Below are 21,492 nucleotides of genomic sequence, written 5' to 3' on the forward strand. Positions count from 1 at the left end.
TGGAACACATGAAAGTAGACAGATAATTGAGGGATTTGTTTACTAGTGAGTGGCTGTTGTTGTGCAACCTTTGCAGATCTTCTGTGATTATTTAAGATCAGTTGTATTAAATAATCTGCCAGTGTCATCTTTTTTTATTTAAGAAGACTTAAAATAAGTTTATTATAACCTTGCATCCGAAGATTGTTGTAAAGAGCGTGAGACAATTTTCCACTTCCCAGAAGACTTCAAATACTGTGTTTCATGTGCTTTCGCTGGGTGATAAATAATTTTGCTGACTCTTAGAACTTTGCTACATGATATTCTCTTGTGCTCAGCTTATTGTGTGTGCATGTTGTCTACATGCTTGTTAATAATTACAGTACACTAATTAAATCAAATAATCACTTATTAGATCATATTTAAATAATTGTACAATTAACCTGGATCAAACTCCAAAATGTAAAAACTGATAAAAGTTGTAAAAAATTATTAATAAGACTCATTATATTGCTACTCTAAGGGGGAAAACATTAATAAAGAGTCATTAATGTTCTAGTTTAAAAAAAAAAAAAAAAAAAACATTAATTAAGAGCCATTAATGTGTTGGTCTGTACTCCTGGGCATCGTTTCAGCTCCTGATTTTCTGATACACACTTGATTGTCAACTGCTTTTCCAAACAGTGAATCAGCTCCTAGAGTGATGACAATTCAAGGGGATTTATCAAATCAAAAGTTAATCTATGGTATTGATCAATCATCAGGTCTTATGTGCCAGTGCATGTCTCTCTCCAGACTCAATGTGACGGAGATCAGTGATTTCATTTAACTTTCATCTGTCGCACCGAGCCATTATTAACCTTCAGTGACACCTCTAACCTTTGTCTTATCCAATAGAAATTGCATTCCTTGTCACTTAAATTGCAATTACATCTAAGTGATAAATATTTTTTTTTTAAACGAGACTGCATTCATTGCTCTAATTAAGGCAGAATGTGCCAATCATTCATTACTATATACAGAAAATACTACTATAAATGTATGATACTCAAGTAGTCACATTGCATAGTAAATGAGAAATTCTGTATAATTATTATTATCATATTTCTATTTTTTGTGATCATTAGTGCTTTTTTTTATATAACATTAATTTCATATATGGGAAAAATAATTAAAAATGTTTCTCTATTTTCTTTCTTTACACCTTTTCTGCTTCACGAAAGAAAGAAAGTCATATGGGTTTAAAATAACAATAGAGTGAGTAAATAATGATTGAATTTCCATTATTGGGTGAACTATCCCTTTATCTATTTAACAAATGTTTACATCAATTGGCTGCATTATTTTAATCAATGTAAACTAATTACTCATATTTTTTTAGTCCGTCTCTTGGAGACAAATGACAGCTTAATGTGGAACTTGGTCATTTAATTATTTTCTTTTATTAGAAGTCTTGGCCAAGGCTGCATATATAGTATACATTATCCCTTTGTAAATGCCTTATTTTACCAATACATTTTAGCAACATTATATGTATGTTTGTGTGTACCCTTAGGACTGGGGCATTTTGTGCAGTGCTTGTATCAGTAGCAGGGCAGGTTTAAGCAGCTGCCAGCTAGACCTTACCTGACCCTTTTATGCCGGGGGCTTCTTGCACATGCTCCTATATCCCTCCTGCCACAGGACCCTGGCCTGACCTAGAGTGGGTGGTGTGGGAGGTGTGGTCACCTGGTCTTCACGGCTAAAATCAATCTGCTCTCCCTCTGGCCCAATGTCACGTGGCTGTAGCTTTCTTATAGCAGATATGTACATCCCCCATCTATCTATCTCCTACTCCTCCTCCTCCTCCCTCTCTCTCTCTCTCGATCTCTCTCTCTGCTTCTCCCATCTGTGCTGACTATGTGTAACTGCTCCTCTCTCCTTCCTTTCCATTACATCTGCTCAGTGCTCTTCATTTATTTAAGTACCCAGCACACCCATACACCATCACGCCTCCTGGACACTTCTGCTTTTCGCCGGTTCTTTCTCAAAAGGCTCGTTTATCAAAGTAATAAAAATAAAAAGGGTGATAAAGGCTTGGTGATATTGTGTAGAAGGGTATTTTTGCATTGTACAATGCAACATTAAATTCACTCAATTTTAAGGTTGGTCTATTCATTTGTATGATTTTATCATTTATATTTGTATTGCTCCATAGCATAAATTTCATTTATTTTACTATATGCCTCTAAAAAGTCTAAAACTATTTTAAAAATTTAAAAGAATAATTATTTTATAATTATACATGTCATATTAACTGATAGACAACATGGAATACTGTATTTGTTCTTAAAAAAAACACAATATAATTTGTCACAATAAATGACCATTAAAAGGCACAAACGGTGATGAAACAGTGAAAAACATGAAATTGTTACCAGTTGTAGGACTTAAGATACACTTTCCCTTATAGATTCAAATAAACTTTAATCTAAAATGATGATGTTGCTTTAAAAAAGTCAATGAAAACACGTGTCAGCTACTGTACCTTTTTAAAAGCCAAGCTTTTATCAATCAAAATAATGTTTCTTTTTATGGGTTTTCTAGCCTTCATGTTTGTTAGATTTCTAATTCCACTTTCTTACGCCACAGAGTCTGAAAGTATTATCATATTAATTTACATTTTTCATTCAGTAAGCTTTAGAAAAGCAACAAACATGTTGGCAGCTGGTGACAACAACCTAGTTTGTTTGCTGGTCCTTCGGACTATTGTACACATTTATTTGTACATTCCCGTTAATGGTACAGTGAGGAAAATAAGTATTTGAACACCCTGCTATTTTGCAAGTTCTCCCACTTAGAAATCATGGAGGGGTCTGAAATTGTCATCGTAGGTGCATGTCCACTGTGAGAGACATAATCTAAAAAAAAAAATCCAGAAATCACAATGTATGATTCTTTAACTATTTATTTGTATGATACAGCTGCAAATAAGTATTTGAACACCTGTCTATCAGCTAGAATTCTGACCCTCAAAGACCTGTTAGTCTGCCTTTAAAATGTCCACCTCCACTCCATTTATTATCCTAAATTAGATGCACCTGTTTGAGGTCGTTAGCTGCATAAAGACACCTGTCCACCCCATACAATCAGTAAGAATCCAACTACTAACATGGCCAAGACCAAAGAGCTGTCCAAAGACACTAGAGACAAAATTGTACACCTCCACAAGGCTGGAAAGGGCTACAGGGAAATCGCCAAGCAGCTTGGTGAAAAAAGGTCCACTGTTGGAGCAATCATTAGAAAATGGAAGAAGCTAAACATGACTGTCAATCTCCCTCGGACTGGGGCTCCGTGCAAGATCTCACCTCGTGGGGTCTCAATGATCCTAAGAAAGGTGAAAAATCAGCCCAGAACTACACGGGAGGAGCTGGTCAATGACCTGAAAAGAGCTGGGACCACCGTTTCCAAGGTTACTGTTGGTAATACACTAAGACGTCACGGTTTGAAATCATGCATGGCACGGAAGGTTCCCCTGCTTAAACCAGCACATGTCAAGGCCCGTCTTAAGTTTGCCAATGACCATTTGGATGATCCAGAGGAGTCATGGGATAAAGTCATGTGGTCAGATGAGACCAAAATAGAACTTTTTGGTCATAATTCCACTAACCGTGTTTGGAGGAAGAAGAATGATGAGTACCATCCCAAGAACACCATCCCTACTGTGAAGTATGGGGGTGGTAGCATCATGCTTTGGGGGTGTTTTTCTGCACATGGGACAGGGCTGACTGCACTGTATTAAGGAGAGGATGACCGGGGCCATGTATTGTGAGATTTTGGGGAACAACCTCCTTCCCTCAGTTAGAGCATTGAAGATGGGTCGAGGCTGGGTCTTTCAACATGACAATGACCTGAAGCACACAGCCAGGATAACCAAGGAGTGGCTCTGTAAGAAGCATATCAAGGTTCTGGCGTGGCCTAGCCAGTCTCCAGACCTAAACCCAATAGAAAATCTTTGGAGGGAGCTCAAACTCCGTGTTTCTCAGCGACAGCCCAGAAACCTGACTGATCTAGAGAAGATCTGTGTGGAGGAGTGGGCCAAAATCCCTCCTGCAGTGTGTGCAAACCTGGTGAAAAACTACAGGAAACGTTTAATTGCAAACAAAGGCTACTGTACCAAATATTAACATTGATTTTCTCAGGTGTTCAAATACTTATTTGCAGCTGTATCATACAAATAAATAGTTAAAAAAATCATACATTGTGATTTCTGGATTTTTTTTTTAGATTATGTCTCTCACAGTGGACATGCACCTACGATGACAATTTCAGACCCCTCCATGATTTCTAAGTGGGAGAACTTGCAAAATAGCAGGGTGTTCAAATACTTATTTTCCTCACTGTACATCCTGTGAAGATTGTACCATTGTGGTTTCACCAGCATTTGGAGATGGAGTTTTTTGTCGCTTTGCTGGTACGGTTTCCTCCTGATCTGCTAGGACTGCACTCCAGCATTTTCTTTTGTCAAGTGATGGTCTCTAATATGACTTAAGCGAGCTTTCTGTCTTATAAAAATAACTTTTGCTTTAAACCAGAACATGCATTTTGCATTATGTTAGTCATTTAAAGTACATCTAAATAATAATAATAATAGTAAATAAAAATAAAACAGCACACATACCTGTGCCAACTGATGGCCATGATCTCTCTTGCTTCCAAGCCTGCATTAGAAAGTTTCTGAATCGTAGTGGCCCTGATGCTGTGGTTCGTGTATGATGAACACGTCTCAGCTTCTTGACAAATTCTCTTCAGCATTTGACATAGCTGATTTACTATTATCATTGGACACAAACATCTTTCTTGTCTGCAGGTAGAGTGCGTTTGTGGGGATATTTCTCCATTGAAGAAACTGGACGCAAGGAGTTACCCTGGCTCTTCAAACATAGCAGCCATCAGATTTTCTCTGTCCATCTCTCGTGGGTTTTTGTGGTTCTTTGTTTCCTCGTTGAAAGTCATTGTAAAATATTTTGAACCATTTTTATCGCGCTTCAGAGCAAACAAGTCCGGTTTTAGTTTTCTATTACCCTCCTTCCCCCTTCTACCCTCCTTCCCCCTTTGTCCAAAGTGTAACAGCATGTCATACAAAATTTTATTTAGTAATCCTTTTGGGTTACTAGGGTCTTGTGCAGACAAATTCTTCAGTATTCGCTGGTCTTCGGGTGAAATTGTTGGGTAGTGTGTTGATGTTTCCTTACAGGCTCGTCGGATCTGTTTTACAAGGCCTTTAAAAATGTTGTTGGCGGGCTTAAATTTGAAATGTTGCATTAAATTCATTCACAGCTAAGAGGATGCTCATTGATGTGCCGATTCAACACACCCCGCAGGCTGAGGTAACTGCTAATGCTGTACATTTCTCCTTTATTCGTCCGAATGGACGCATAAAAATCTCAAAGCACCGAGCTTAGTTGTGACTATTCGATGGTTTTAAGGTCTATGTGAGCTTTTTTTCATCTAGCCAAGTTTTGAAACAATTCACAGCCCACAGTGTTTGCCTCACAGTGTTAGGTTCATGTTGGCTTTTCTCCAAGTTGTTTAAATCATTAGATGTGACGGTTACAATTCTTGAAGTTTGTGCAGTTAAAGCCGGTTTCCTTCCGTCGTTTTTGTCGTCTGACGAGCTTTTGTAATTTAGGTCAAATGATATATTCTTTAAAAAAGTATAATTTGAGGAAAACTTTGATTTATCATGTGTGCCCCTTGTTTTAAAAGGTTAATGTGGCAGAGTGATACACACACACAGTGAAGCATTCTAGAGTGCTGATGGAGTCAGACCATCAGTGCTCATGGAACTTCTCTCGTCCAATCAGATTTGAGGACTGGAACTAACTGTTTTATATATATATATAATACACTATATTGTGTTAATATATATATATATATATATATATATATATATATATATATACATTTTATCATTTAAAATCAATTGCAACTCCTTTCCCAGGTTAGCATGACTCCTTAAAGTGATCAATGCTGAATTTCAAAAGTAGCTTCAGTGTTTAAGAGCTCAGGTTTGAGAGTGAGCTGCCCTCTTAACAGAGGAAGATCTCTGTTAGGGCAAATATGCAGACAACGAGTTATGCATGTACAAACAAATACAGTGACTTTAACACTTATCCTTCATTTGAAAAGTGTCCACTGTAGACATGTGATTTTGTTGTGTTTTAATGCTTAAATCAAGATGAATTAAAAGAAAGTTTCATTTGTATTGTTGTCATGACATTGAAATATATATTCTTGGTTCTTTTGTGTAGTGGTTCATTTATTGCCTCCCGTTCCCATCTCGCAGCCCAGTTGCTGAAATGAGAGATTTTTCATGTCATCAGGTCCTGATGAGTTTTCAAACCCTTCAGTAAGCATTGACAGGCAGGTAAAGGCCAGCACTATTGCGCTTGTCATGAGCTATAACTTGAAATGATCACATCCTTTTGTCTGCTCTGTTTGCATGCTCTTAGTGGAAGTTGGTTATTGCTTGAATGCAAACAAGAGGGTAGTGGATGTCTTAGGTGTGTGTGACGTGCACCGGTGCATGGCCCTCTGTGAGAGCTAGATAGAGTGAAAGGGATAGAAAGAATACTAGAGAGAAAGAAAGAGAGAGATTGGCGAGGGACAGAGAGAGAAAAAGAGAGAGAGAGGTGATGTGTGTATGGAAATGGGGTGTAGACCATCTGCCGGGCCTTGCTGGGCACATGTGCTCATGTTTGTGTGTTGAAGAGTGATTAGGCTAGCCCATTTATAATAATGTCTGTTTGCTTTTGCAGCTGTTTAGCAATCCCATTTTTTTGCATGTCTGCATTGCAAAGGCAGCCTCTGTTCTCTGTGAACATTTTACAGTTCACTTGAAGCATCTTTATAGTGGCTGTGGGCTTGTTTTATTTCAGAGGGGCTACTTCATGTGATCATATGCAAGATAGACAGACAGACAGACAGACAGACAGACAGACAGACAGACAGACAGACAGACAGACAGATAGATAGATAGATAGATAGATAGATAGATAGATAGATAGATAGATAGATAGATAGATAGATAGATAGATAGATAGATAGATAGATATCGTGAACAGATATACATTTTTTACTTTATATTATACAGTGGAATATTTGGGGTGCGATTTATATATTCCATATTCAAACAGTGCCTCAGATGGGCGATTTTGCTTCAACGCTTCACATTGCTCATTTTCTGTTCTAGACACGTTGTAACTGTAGGTTGTTGGAGGTTGCCAAGCAGCACTGTAATTTGGTGGATTAATACAGAATTCAACTGATGTTCGGTAATACCATCACATGTGTGCTTATATCAGCTATTTTAAAATGGCTTCAAATGTTGCTTATCTGATCACATTTATAATTTATTATGATTTTGTTTTTGTATCATATATAAACAGTTGTTTTATTTTTTTATTTTTTCGGATGTCAGAATGATACATTCATTTGTTATGAATATGAATTTTGTTGTAAATTTACAGTAACCACAAAATTAACCATGGTTCCTATATTACAACCATATTACTATAGTAACACCATTGTTAAACAATGGTTTCTGCCACAAAACATGGTTACTACAATATTACTATAGTAATACAATGATGAAATCTACATACAAGCGATGCCGAGCCGCTGAAACGAGTACGATTGACAGACCCCGTTTCCGTATCAAACCCTTCTCTGCAATCCCCGACATTCACTGTGACCAAATCACTGTTGTGAAATCAAGATTTATCTTAATTTTATATCTATTATTTAAGCAGTACTAAAAGGAAATATTAAGAGAGGAAACAGGAAATCGGATGGGGGAAAGTGTGGGACAAAAGGCAGAATCAAACTGAGGTCGCTTGGACAACAGAACACATTCAAACCATCTTTACACCCCACGCCACTGCAACAACACCTTTTGTCTAGTTTGTCATATATTCCTGTGGTAAGTAATATTTTTGTCAAATTCCCCAGCTCTATTCACCATAAAACTGCTTTGTGGTCAGCTCAGCGGTGGTCATAATCATGAGGTCACTGTTTGGTGCTCATGCCACATTCAGAAGCTCCTATTTTCATTACCTGGAAATATCGAAACACAATAACAGCCACACCTGCATGTGGAGACTGTAGACTGAAATGTGGAGAGAGACAGAAGAAAGAAAGAAAGAAAGAAAGAAAGAAAGAAAGAAAGAAAGAAAGAAAGAAAAGAAAGAGAGACAGATGAAAGTGAGAGAGTAAAATTGTTGAGCACAGAAGCAGACGGAGGAGAGATTGAGCCAAAGCCCCGTAATGTGCTCGCGTTTCGTGTTTGTCTTCTGGCTGCCTGAAAGTAATTATCCAGCTGCTGAGCGGCCGGGCTCAAACGATGTTTTATGAGCTTCTGTGTTTAACACATCCAAATGAACAAATGTCAGCTCCCTTCGTGCTGGTTAACTTCGTCCAGCAGGGCCTTCACTCAGCTGTGACAGGCCTTGCTTAATGTGAGCACTCCCTGCTTATGGTCAGTCAACAGAGAGAACGGAGCCTGATGCGGGGAGGAGGTGGAGTTGGCATGTTGAGGGCTTGCTGTAGATTACGACCACTGTAATTGCTCTGAAATGGAACTGCATCCCAGCCAGCAGGCAGCTCATTAGAAACAAACCTCAACATATCAAGTAAACCTCAAGGAGCCATGGAGGGGGGAAAAAAAAGGAAAAAAGGCAAAGAAAAGCAATGAAAAAAAAAAAAAAACTGCCTTACCAGCCTCCACATCTTCAGCTGTGTCTGTTCAGGAACTAATACAGTTGTTCAATTATTTGGATCGGCAGGAAAACTGGGACAGTTGTTTTGGCGGGATGGAGGGGGGTTGGTGGCAACCTGCTCGTTAATGTTAATCAATAATTAATCAGATGCACAAATGCGGTACAAAAAAAAACGATATCATGGTGAATCAGTATTTTGCCACATGAATTAGCTTTAGCATCACTTTCTTTAGCTGTTTAAGCAATCACTGTGTCTACGACTGTAAGGCAGATACTGTCAATCAAAGGCTAAATAGGCACCATTTTTGTATGACGGTACCTCCTAAGGAAACTAGTTGCAGACAGGCTTCTAAGGCACCATATAGTCATGTCTGATGATGTAAACCTAAGTCATGAGAGCTTTAGAGGTGACCTAGCAAATATTTAGTTACTACAAGCTTATTTCTCATTCATAGAGCTTTAAAGAGACTGTAAGTATATCCACTGGTGTGTATTGTGGCCCGTATGGATCATTTTTGACCTGGAATGAAAAAAGACCTTTTCTATTTGGATTGTGCGCTGACTTTGCACCAATATGACTATGCAAATGTACTCAGAAGGCTGCTTTTTTAATAAAATATTCTTTAATAAAATATTTTTATTAAAGAATATTTCACATTATACATTGTCAACCAATTCTATGTATAAAAATAGAGAACCATTAAAAATACAATAAAAAGCTAAATAAACATCAGTACTGTTTAGTATCAGTCAATTACTGAACATTTAAATAAAGAATAAACAAACTAAAATAAATAGCTAAATAAACATCAGTTGTATTGTCTAGTTTCAGTCAAATGCTGACTATTTTAATACTGCCAGTCAGTTAGGGGCAGGTTGTAAAACAAGAAGCATTTACACTTGCCAGTCAAGAGATAAACAGCGGCAGTGGTGTTACACCCTATTCTGCTATACAAGTTCAAGAGAAACTTTTAAATATTACATTTTGTAAATGCAATGACTGGAATTGTTTGGTTGAAGGGGGTATCAAACTGCGAATCCTGAACAAAATAGTTTGGTGAATACATGTTTATACATTAGCTTCCACTCAGAGGTTAGCGAGTTAGCTATAAGCTTGTTGTCACAGAGAGTAAAAGATGGACTTTAGTTAATTTCCAGCATTACCAACTAGTTAACAATGTAGTGTGAAATCAACACTCAACAGATACAATTCACCACCACATCATTGTCTGTTGAGCTGCAAAAAGATGCTCTAATGTCAATGCCTTCAAATGCCTAACCTTTCAATCTGCTACGTTACTGACTGCACTGACAAACTATAGCTGGCTAACATAGCAAACAGATGTGACAAACATGAGTGGCATGGTTGTCAGGGGCAGGGTTAACATTATATAAGTTATATTGAAAAGGGAAAATTATGGGGTCATTGTTTAATAACTTTCCAGTATGTATTTCACAAACTAGTTAACAACTGACTGTGAAGACACCACTTAACTCCGCAACTCTAAGCAGAACCACTCTAAGCAGAACCACCAGAACCAGAACCACATCAGCTCAGCTCTGTAAACAATGGAGTTGGAGTGCACTCTGCTGGACAAACTACATTATGACACCAATTCTAAATCACCCCAAGCATTGTTTGCTGCATTATATGTTTTGAAAAAAAAAAGTTTCATATCTGCGCATATCGGAAAACATATACGACTTTGCTGATATATCTGTGAAAGGCTAATATCGGGCGACCAATAATATCGGCCGACCGATAAATCACCAGTAATCAAAACCATGTAAATATTCAGGACAGCAGAACAACTGTGACTGTCAGTACCCTACATTTTGCCTTTTGTGTTTCACGGATGAAAGAAAGTCATACAGATATGGAACAATATGAGGGTGAGTGATGAAAACTTTACAGTTTTATTTTTGAAAACTTTAATTGTGTTCCCAAGTGAGTCTCCAGAGGAATGCCATCAGTGAAGGGCTCTCCTCTTACTCACTCACATCTGACTGAATGAACCCCCAAGCGGTGGGCTCACGCCAGCCTCCTCAGCCCCCTCCCTGGAAAAGGGCGCAAAGACAGCCTGTTCCACTCATGCAGTAATTAGAGAGGGAGAAATTGCACTACTGCAGTGCTGCCCAAATTCAACACACTGTACCGGCCCCCAGCTGAGCTGAGATCTCACAGTGTTTTGATCTTGCTTGCCTCTTGTGTTTGCATATTTCATTAATGTCTGCTGGAAAACTGCTGATAAGATTTGGTTTTATTGAGGCCGCATTTCTTGTTTGGATTTTATTTCATAAACCCCAGTCATGTGAGACACTCAAAGCCTGTGATGTGTTTTATTTGAGGTGACGGGAACGAGTGCAGAAGTTAATGTAAATGGAATAGATGGGGAGGAAAAGATAGTGTGTGGATATTAGTAATTTGAGCAGGGAGGTTGTAACATGGCAGCTTGGATTAATTAATGCCCTGCTTGAGGGGAGGGAGAAGTCAGGGAGGCAAGCACAGGCGAAACAGCTTTGAATTCTCTCCACTTGCCTTAACGCTGCAGAGAAATATCAAGTACAAAATGAATAGGATGCTTAACCTACTCGTTGCTTCTGTGCTGTGAAAAATGCCAACAGAAATATGTTTTAAAGCACACATAAAAGGATAATGACTTTTTCATGTCATCATTCACATCCTAATGTTGTTCAAACCGGAATTAATTTCTGTCTTGAATGAAACATGAGAGAAGATATTAGGCAGAATGTTAGCCTCAGTCACCATTCACTTACATTGGATCTTTTTGCCATACAATAAAAGTAAATGGTGTCTAAGGTTAACATGTTGCCTCTTTTGGATTCCACTGTAGAAAGAAAGTAAAAAGGGTTGGCAATGAAATGAGGGTGAAAAAATTATGACAGAATTCATTACTGGGTGAACTACCCCTTTAAATTCATGTTATATGATATTTAACTGTAGAGGTTTGTACAATATTGTATTATAATGTCATATTGATGAATATTTGTCTTTGACGTTGGTTTATTGGCGAGTTTGTCTTTTAATTTGTATAACAGTAAATTTTGTTAGCACCTTAGAGTTGTGGTTTTACTATGAGCTTGCCTTTGTGCATTTTTTTTTTTTCAGCTCTGTAAATACATATGTAAACATTAGTATTCCATTTAAGAAGCATTTCTGGGATTTTTCAATAGTTGAATGAGTGAAACACTGCAAAGTCGTTCATAGCATTGCATTGTTTTTGGGTTTTTATTTTTTACCTTAAAGCACTTTTGTAAGATTTTGTAAACTACGCATCATCATCAATAAAAATCTGTTTGAATGATGCTAGATATTAGGAAACAAACCAGACATATTTGCTTTCAGATACTGATATATATATATATATATATATATATATATATATATATATATATATATATATATATATATATATCAGAAGATGACAAGAAGATTAAGAAGATGACAAGTTTCAGAAGATAAGTTTCTTGAGGAAAGTTTATAATAAAAATAATAATACTAAATTAATTTCACAATGTGAAATTTAGCATTATGGTAAGGTTCATTTAAAGCCAAATTGAGTTTTTTGTTTTGTTTTTTTACTCTGACTATGTTTGTGAAGTTCCAAATAAAGAGATAATTATTTAAAAGGAAGTCGTTTTTATTTATAAAGTACTTAATTAAATATTTCAAACATAGGTATTCAAATATGGTTATTTAATATATAAACCAATTTTTATTCATTTTTATCTTTAAATTAACTATATTGTGATGTATATCGTTATCGTGATGTAAAATTATTCATATCGTGATATGAGATTTTGGTCATATCACCCACCCCTATGCTAAAGTTACAACATTTACGAGAACACTATCACATAGATGGCCAAAGCTAATTGACAAGGACAAAAACCCCCCCCAAAAATTACATCTTGCTATGTTTAAATGGGAAATTAAGACAACACCTTTCACTCATAGTTCCTGTCCTGTGACAGTCCATGGCCAGTGACAGCTAAAAGCCCATGCAGGCATTTAAACAGTTTTGACAGTTGTGTCGTCAATCAAATGGTGTTCATGGCAGACATTTCACCAGGTGTCCATGGAAACTCATTTCCCTGTCTGGTATGGGATGAGTGGCCCGGCTTTAGGCAGTGGACAGGTTCATCCTCCTCAAGGCCCACCCACAGACCCCACTGATCAATATCAGCTGACATCAGTGCAACAATAGGGAGGCCTTATCACCAGCCACAGCAAGGGCCATCAATTGGCTTCTCCATTTTGAACTTTTGGGCCTTTGATATTCAAACATAGTGCACTGAATAATTGAAGAATGGCCATCATTACAAGATGACTAAGCCTTTCCCCCTCGAGTACAGAAAGTGCTAGTCCATGCAGGGTATGGGTCACAATTGTTAGACTAATTCCACATAAAGTGAAAGAGAATCAAGGACTAAGTCCACCCTATTAAGGGCAGAAAAACACAATTAGGTTCTCTTTTTGTGATCTTTCTGAAGATCTTATGGTGACCTAATTATTTTGTTTTGCATCTCTGTGTTGCACAACAGAAAACCCACTCAAAAAAGAGGGAAGGGAAGAGCAAAGGAAAGAAAAATGTGAGCGAGCACGCTCCCTCTATTCAACCTCATTATGTCTACTGGCATTTTAACTCCTTTTAATGATTAAGTGAGAAGAGAGGAAACGGGCTGCGTGTTGTCTTCTTATTTCTGACACATTGTCTCTGCACTCTGCTTTCCCCTTTGTTTCTTTACAAAATGTGCTTTGGTTGAGAAGGAGAGAGAACGCTTTAATGTTGGATTCCCAAATGCACTAAATCCTTTATTTTATCTGGGTCAAAACTGCCTCAAGAGCCTCATCAAAGGCCGAAAGGGTACGGAGGTTCTGCCTGAGACAAAGCCAAGGTGGAAGGCTTTAAATAATTTCGCCTTCCCATGTATTTTGTTTCATCCCTCTGCCTGAATTAGAAGCTGCAGTGTTCACGTTTTTATTATTTGGGTGCGCCTCTGGACATCTCCTTTTTTCTTTCATCTTCCAATAAATGAGGACAGTAGAGTCCATCTCAAGCTGGCATGCTATGAAACGCAGGGAGATCTAAAGAAACGGCCACTGCAGGAATCCTTGTTGCACTAGTCAAGCTTAATGTAGGGGCCAGGTGCATGCCAGATGATGCCAGGGCCCCTATGACCATACAGAGAAGACAAGGTCAGGTGACTCTGATGAAAAAAAAGTGTGCGTTTGTGTCCGTGTCCCAAAGCTGCGTGAGTAGGGCATTGTTCATGGCTGTATCCACAATATGTAGCCCTAGATGACAACAGCTGTGCCATTGTGTCCCCTGTTTGCACACAAGCCAGTGCAGTATAGGATTATATACATTGCAGTAACTAAGGAGAAGGAGAATAATAGGCAGCCATGAAAGGATCCCTCATGGCTAACCACAGCAGCTGGACAGTAGGCTGGCAGCAACCAGGAAACAAGCATATGCATTTGATAAGTGGGCATGTTGACTTTTTTCTAGAGGATATACCAGTGGGCGGCTTGGTAAATGTTTAGTGGGATGACATTATTCTCAGCTTTTCTCTGCATGCTCCAACAAGGAGGCACAGACCGTATTTATTATGGACCAATGTGTCATGAAGTTGAAGGTTTTAAGCTTCAGTCAAAGTACAAGACACATTTGTCTGCATCATACAGAATATGTAGACTTTTTTCCCTGCTTTGTCTCTTCTGATTGTGAGGTGAAATCTGTAGAATTAAGTTTTAAGTTAAGTAAGATTTTAAAGGACTGTAAGCGATTTTCTTTATGGATTGGTTGGCAGAAACTGTTCCTTCTCCCTAAAAAATATATCACTGATATAAGTGTACTGAGACATCTTACTGGCAGCACTAGACAAAATGTGTCTGACCGTGGGCAGACTGTTTAGCCAATCAGAAGACTTTGAAGCGCTCTCTGCCTGTCAACAATTTTGCGCATTCTCATAGTGTAAAAGTGAAAGTGGATAACTCAGATTTATTGGCATATTCAGATTTATAATTCATATTCAGTTGCCAGTTGAGGGGACTATTTTTTTTCTGGAGTTTTTGACAACCGTGAGAAGACGCACTGCTGCTCTTCTGCTCGTCGACTGTTTCAACGGTACAATGGTATCTTTGGAGTTTGTAGTTTTGGAAAGAGAGGGTGTGTCTAGATCCATGGCTCAGTTTGACGGAAGTAGCAGAATGGTTAACAACACTTACATCACCTTTAAATGGGAAAATATGTTTTATAGAGCAGAGCACCCTACACTTTTATTGGTAGCTGGCAGGGATGCATCACAATTGTAGACTAGGCAACTACTCATCCAACAGTGAGGCTGACTAGTTTTTAAATGTTTTAATTCAGATTATTTTGGAAAATTTTAGTGGCTGTGCTTTCATTAGCATACTGACAGAAAGCCTAAGCAAAGTTGTCTTAAAATATCTCCTCTTTGAAGCACAACCGCGACAGCCATACATCTTCAAACAGACATCATTGGTTGTTTCATCATATTATTGTTTTTTGACCATCTTGCCACGATACGCAAAATGGTGTGCAAATTAAAAATAATCCAACTTTTAATAACTTGTCCCAGGTCACCTGCATTCTGTTCCATTACAGTGCACTCCATTTGATTGCTAAAAATGCATTTCATGTAAACACCCTCTAAGAAACACGTCCAATTGTGGTCAGGCGAAATATGATACCGGCTTAATTATACAAGTCTTAACACCGTTTATACCTTAACACCAGTTAATCGACTAGTCATTTAGACTGACCGATTTTGAAAATATGTAGTTGTTCACATATACTTTGTACCTGAAAACAGCCAAAATATTAATGAGCACACAAGGGGCTTTGTGAACGTTAGGAATTTTTTTACAGTGAGACATTTACTGCTTTGCTCACATTACGTAATCTCCCCAAGGACACTGGGCTCTCCATCCAAGATGTCAACACACTGCAGCCTGGACCACTCTTGCTGTTGTTCCCAGCTGCCTCCTGCAGCCATTGGACTGATCACTCCTGCAAACACTCTGCTGCTGTAAATTGATCCCAGCGTGGACTTATCAGAGGTAGCTAGCTGGCAGGTCCGTGATTTCGAAAAGCAGAAAACCTTATTAACATTTAACACATTCTCCCTGTCCACCAGCAGATAGCAACAGCATGTCAAAACCCGTCTGCCCGACATCATTGTGGCAAGGCCAGGGCAATGATCTGAGAATTGTTCGCTAACGTGAGGTCTGAATGTTTCGTTGTCTCGTAAAATGTTTTGGGAGGGAAGAAAAATCCTTGTTGTTGCTCATGAAATCTGGGAGGAGAATGTCAGGGAAAGGTAGTGGTGATGGGGGCAGTTAGAAAAAGGTTCATGACTTTGTGTGGCAAAGAAGAAACAGGTGCATGCCAGGGTGGGTGTCTAAAGCCCTAGATCACAATGCGGCATGCACTATTCAATTCATATCCTTGGCTATTAGCTAGGACATCTGTATAAAGGCAGAAGGACAAGCTAAAAAATAAATAAACGAGGAGCACTGCATTCCCCTTAGATAGACTAATTTCCTATGAAAATAATGAATGCCTTGTGTACAGTATGTGTAGAGAATTACATTTTGATGAGAACCCAGTTAGGAAAGAGGTCATTAATCTGTTACATTTCCTTGTTTATCTATTTAGAGATACAGAGAAGGAGAATAAAGTGCCTCTCCTCGGGTTAGGTCATTTAACAAAGCCTATTGCGTTCATCATTGGAAATAATAATTATCTGGCATTTACTCTCATGAAATTACTTGCATGGCGTGAAGAGAAAAGATGCAAGTTGCGAGGCTCAGTGAAACTGAATACATTTAAATGCTGGATCTGATAACAGTAAACAAATTGATTTTGGCTCAGTGGCTACTCATAGGGAACTTATCTGATGTGCATAATCCAGGCGTGAGTCTTAATTCGGCTTGCCTCTTCACGACAAGGGAGGGAACAAAATGTCTTAACAAGCGAGCCATTTCACCTCCGTCAAAGTATACAGATACTTTATGAATTTCGCTTGAGAAAGATTCATAAAGACCTTGGGAGCGATTGCCATCAGCTCCTATACATGCAGGAAGTGAGTTTTAAAAGTTGATATTCCACTGTGAATTTGCATGATGAATCCTGGGTCATTAATATTCAGATCTGATGAAGTGCCGGACTTAGTCGGGGAGACTTTTTAAAGATGCCAAAACATAACCCAGGAGAACCTTGTGTGGCTGGGGCTAAAAGAGCCAGTGGTGCTGCATACAAAGGCTGTAAATTATTTGGATCTCCTGAATGCAACACTGCACCTTCACCTCCATCACTGTAGCCCCTCGGGCCATGCAGTGTGTGTGTCTGTGTGAATAAGTGTATAGGCTCTTGTGAAAAGATGACTCTGTGATGGGCTTATGGATAGCTGTTACAAATCTTTGGTTATGAGAGTTATTAGGTTATTTGTTTACTTGCTCAATGCATGACATTTTAAAAGGGGATTCATACAGCTGGTACTGTACTAAAAGCAAATCTGTTCTGAGGGCTCTAAGGAGCCATGTAACTTGTTGCTGTTACAAGGATGCAGTTGATCTACAAATGCTCACTCAACAACACATAACTTTATATGTATGCCATTTATGAAAACAAAGGATTCTAAAATAGGGTTCAACTGTAGGCAATTGTAACTTTTTCATAACTCCTAGGTTAATACAAAGGTTCATGCCATCTTTTGATATAAGTAACTTATGAATGTACCAACATTTATAGAAGACCTACTATCAACATATTTAATCTAACTTTATCATAATATTTTAGGCAATAATTTTAGACAAGAAGTTACAATGTCCCTGGTTATGTTGTCAATAGTGTATGTTTAAATCAAAGGTCATACTGATACCTACTTTATAATTATTTGAAATCTTGGTAACAATTTACAATAAGGTTCCATTTCTTAACATTAGTAAATGCATTAGGTATCATGAACAAACAATTAACAATATATTTTTATAGCATTTATTAATCTTTGTTAAAGGGAGTAGTTCACCCAAAAATTGAATTTCTCACCCTCATGCCATCCCAGATGTGTATGACTTTCTTTCTTCTACAGAACACAAACAAAGATTTTAGAAGAATATTTCAGCTCTGTAGGTCCATACAATGCAAGTGAATAGGTGTCAAAATTTTGATGCTCCAAAAAGCACATTTAATGTAGTTAATAAAAATAAAATTGTTCATTGTTAGTTCTTGTTAGTTATTAGTGCATTAACTAATGTATACAAATACAACGTTTGATTTTATAAATGTGTTTTTATATGTTGAAATTAACATTAACTAAGATTAATAAATGCTGTAAATGTATTGTTCATCATTAGTTAATGTTAACTAATGTTGTTAACTAATGTTAATTATTGTAACCTGTAAACCAGCTAAAGTGTTACCGAAATCTTTTTTACTAATTTTGATCAGCTGGAAAGTCACAAACAGCCTATTTATTTTACAGAATGTTTCATTTCTAACTTTCTAAATATTCTTTTAAAAGATTGAATCTTGTAATTCAGTCATATTTTTATGACTAGTGTTGCAATTGCAATGTGTCACAATTGAATGCCAGCTTCTAGCAACTAAGCCTATCTTTTAACCAGCAAACTCTGTGAAAGTTAAATGATCACACTTATTTTGTATGAGGCACAGAGAGAACTTTACTGAGCATGTTGAATACGTGTCACCACTCAAACTTGTGTGGGATTGAAGAAATGTAGTGCATTGCAATTGCTCCCTGTTACAATTGCCTCCCCTATGCATTATGGCAAAAATGACACACATGAATATTATAAATGGAATGGCTTTGCTCCAAGCAAGCCACTGAATCTTTATTGAAATACCATGAAATATTGTAAGAGATTTAGAAGTACTCTATGTTCTCCCACAGAAATCCGAATGTTATGTCAACAGACTGCAGCCATATTCCTGTAGTGTGGTGGTCCATTTAAATAGTCATTGTATGGTCGTGTGTGGAGCGGGCTGTTCTCTGTGCACTTGATTCATTAGTTAATCTGGAGTGGGCTGACGGCAGGCAGGGGTGCTCCTCTGTCACCCTAATGGGAAGGAAATTCACTTACATGTACAGACGGCTGCTGTGTCTGTGCACAGACATGTGAAGGCACCAAAGGGAGGTTTTCAGCCTGCCCTGATCTGATTTGCTTTGATTGGAATCGCTTAAGAACAAGCGTCATTGTGTGCACCTCTTGTTTACAAGCGCCGAAGTTACGTAAGCTCAAAGCACATGAAAGTTACGTCTTTGAAACGTTTATGTAGGTGTAAGTGTATGGCAGCTTCTAGGCAAATCTATTGATCTCAGCAGGAATACAAACAGTGGAAGAGGTGAGAAGTCAAGGTTGTCCTTCTTAGTATCTCTCAGATCATTTTAAAAGTGCAGTATGCTAGTAGGTACTGCAACTACTACGCTGTTAATAAGGCTAGGAATCAACAATGAATGCTTTGATATAGAAATATCAGCTGACACTTTTTAGCTCTGTGTTGGGTGTAATATGAGTATAAAGTAATCTGTTACTGTAATCTAATTAGTCAAAAAAGTAATGTAAGAGATTATGTTTTGAATTCTTGTAATGTGGAATGCATTTAAAATCTGAATGATTTACATGTGAAGTTAGTCCTAAAAAGTTCAGAATTTTTATTACAAATCATTTTCTTATATAATCTTATATAAAGGTGATCATGAAAACACCTATAGAAGCTGGTACGGTGTAAAAAAACAAAAAACAACAACAACAAAATAACAACTACCACATACTCATTCATATATCTATTTGCAATTCTGTGAGAACTTACAGATCATTGTAAGGGAGAAATACAGTATGTGGCGTTGAGTGTAAAATATACATGTGCATATACATCAATAGACGAGGAGGAAATGTAAAAATTTCTTTATTTGTTAAGCAGAAAAACTAAAACTGTTTTCCATGAAAAAGCATGATTACAATTTAACATGTTTACATGATTACAATTTAAGTAATTATTATTTTGAGCATCTTACCCAACACTTGTTAAAGCAAAATCTAATTTACCAAATTATTTAATAAATGAGCATGCAGGGGATAGGGCATGTTTACAACTTTGCGAATGACACGTGTTCCAATACTGCAAGAAATGTGACTTCTTCAGCCCCAGATTAAGTATTGGGTTACTGGTAAAACAGCTAAAATTGGCCAATACCAATATAGTCACTGATTTACAGTGTAGTGCATCTCTATTATCAGCTAATTTCATGTTTACTTCTGTGGTAGCTCCACACAGTGCGTTTCAAACATAAAGCTTCTTTCTTTGGGTTATAATACGCCATCTCTGCAGTTGTGGATTGCTCCTTTAAATGCTTACAAAAATTGTGTTTTTGGCAAGCTCTTTGGCCATCGTTCTGTGGTTAGACTGATTACAGGTCTTGCAGTGGAAGCCCTCACAGTGCTCTGAAAGTGTAACTGAGTGGAATCATTGCCATATTTGTATCCTCACTGCAGAGCCTCATTCTGTCAGAGGTGCTCCCACACATTTGGACATGCTACAGCAAGCTGGATTTCTCAGGCAAAGAGGCCTGATACTGGAAATCAAGTGACAAGCACAAATGATTTCTGTATCTCCATTTGCTCTATTGGCTGGTTTGATAACAGAGAGATGTGTTGAACTGGCTCTCTCAAAGAGGACAAGATTATCAAAGGCCACTGTGGCTTCTCTCCTCTGCTTTGTGAATTAAACATACTGATTTTGACAGACTCACTGGAAGAATATTACACTATATTTTTTTCTGCCATGCAGCTTATGTTAATTTACCTGTTTGATAGCATAATTTAATTTCATAATGAGCTCAGATATGAGCAGAAGGGGAAAATAAATATTTTTCCTTTAAAAAAAGTCCATTGGTCCTATGAAGCATTGAAATCATACTTTTTTATAAGCCCTTTAACCCAATAACTATGACTGTGTTGCTCTAACACATGCTGAAACCAGAGGTTGCAGCTCCCCAAAGGCATCTGATCGTAAATGTGAAGGCATGATAGGTTATGGGCAGTATGCCTGCTAATTAGTGGGGACTTCCATCCTTTGAACCCTCACATTATGCCACATGTCCAACCTCTGCCTTGGAGTTAAGAGTCAAATTCCTCTCGGATGAATTATTCTACATTTTCTATTTGCATTTTAGGTTTGGGGTTTGATTTGCCATACCCTGAGCACTGTGTATCCCAGTTTCTCTCTCACGAAAACATGCACACGGTACAGTTCAACTTGTGATGAAAATTGGGAAAAACATATCTGCTGGCAAAACTGTAAACAAGATTATTTGTATTTTGCCAAAATTTTTATTATTGCAAGAGTTCAGGGATTAGAACAAACACATGTAAGCATAAAAACAAACGACTAATTGTGGCTAGTTCTTGCCAGGAATGTTAGGATCACATGATGAGAAGAAGGGTGAGGGGAAGTCTTTCTTTTCTGAATAGGACAGCTTAGACCAGCTTGAATGTCCATGTTGGTCTATGCTGGTAAGTGCTGCCCTAGCTTGAGGACTAGCATAGCCATGCTATTCACCAGTAAAACTTGGTCAACCAAGGAAGTCTTGCTGGTTAAACTAGCTAAAGGGATAGTTCACCCCAAAATGAAAATGATTTCCTAAGTTTGTTGTTTAAAACCCATATGACATTCTTTCTCCT

The 21,492-nt window shown here is 37.8% G+C and overlaps 1 protein-coding gene across 7 annotated transcripts in view; it reads left to right on the top strand.

Annotated features, from left to right (window-relative positions):
• Positions 1-21,492, top strand: part of LOC127647278 (RNA binding protein fox-1 homolog 1) — a 425,943-nt gene that overhangs the window by 216,429 nt on the left and 188,022 nt on the right. The gene's annotated exons all lie outside the window — the stretch shown is intronic.

Source organism: Xyrauchen texanus, chromosome 8 (genome assembly GCF_025860055.1).
Source record: "Xyrauchen texanus isolate HMW12.3.18 chromosome 8, RBS_HiC_50CHRs, whole genome shotgun sequence".
NCBI classification, from domain to species: Eukaryota; Metazoa; Chordata; class Actinopteri; order Cypriniformes; family Catostomidae; genus Xyrauchen; species Xyrauchen texanus.